We start from the raw sequence: 855 nt of genomic DNA on the forward strand, positions 1-855 counted from the left end.
CCGATTGTCGTGTGTACATAAGAGGTTAGTCTGCAGTACGGATAAATCAACACAGAAATAATAACGGAACAATACCCGTATGAAATTTTCTTCTCAATTATCACATATCACTATATACCAGTTACTCGTAGATTAAAAGGGTATACTATATTCGTCGGAAAGTATGTAACATAAGGTATATATTATTGATCAGGATCACTAGCCATTTCCGTCTGTCCGTATGAACGCTGAGATCTCGGAATCTAAAAGTTAAAATTTTGGGATTAAGCTTCTTAGGCTTCTTGAGCAGCGCAAGTTTGACTCAGCTGGGTGCCACGTCCACTCTAACGCCCATAACGCTAGAACCCGTCTAGCGCCCATATTTTTTAATATTTTGTACAAAATTAGGTACAGTTCGAAACTCGAACAGCTATAAAAAGCCATTATTGGTATCAAAGTAACCTCCGCTAAAATGATATTTTTCATATAAGTGATCATATTGATTCCAAAAATATTATCCCAGGTGAGGTGTCACTTTCACATACACCTATTAAATTGATATACGATTTTTATCGGTGTAGGCAATTCTTCTTTGTGATATAAAATGTTTAGGCTCTGCATTATTTTCATTCCGTTTTTGGTAATAAGAAGTGTTAGTGTGTACCAACTAAATAACAAGTGATTACTGTTACAATGCGTATGGCTTTAAAAACTAAATTTTTATGAAAAGACAGGCAAGACAAAGCGGCAATAAAAATATCACTAAAGGTTCTTATATGAAAGCTTAACTTGTTTGAAACTACGTGGTGTTTTTTGAATATCAGTGCCTTTAATTGATTTGTATAGCTGGAGAAACACCAACACCATCGATGCTTT

Source organism: Drosophila suzukii, chromosome 2R (genome assembly GCF_043229965.1).
Source record: "Drosophila suzukii chromosome 2R, CBGP_Dsuzu_IsoJpt1.0, whole genome shotgun sequence".
Taxonomy (NCBI): Eukaryota; Metazoa; Arthropoda; class Insecta; order Diptera; family Drosophilidae; genus Drosophila; species Drosophila suzukii.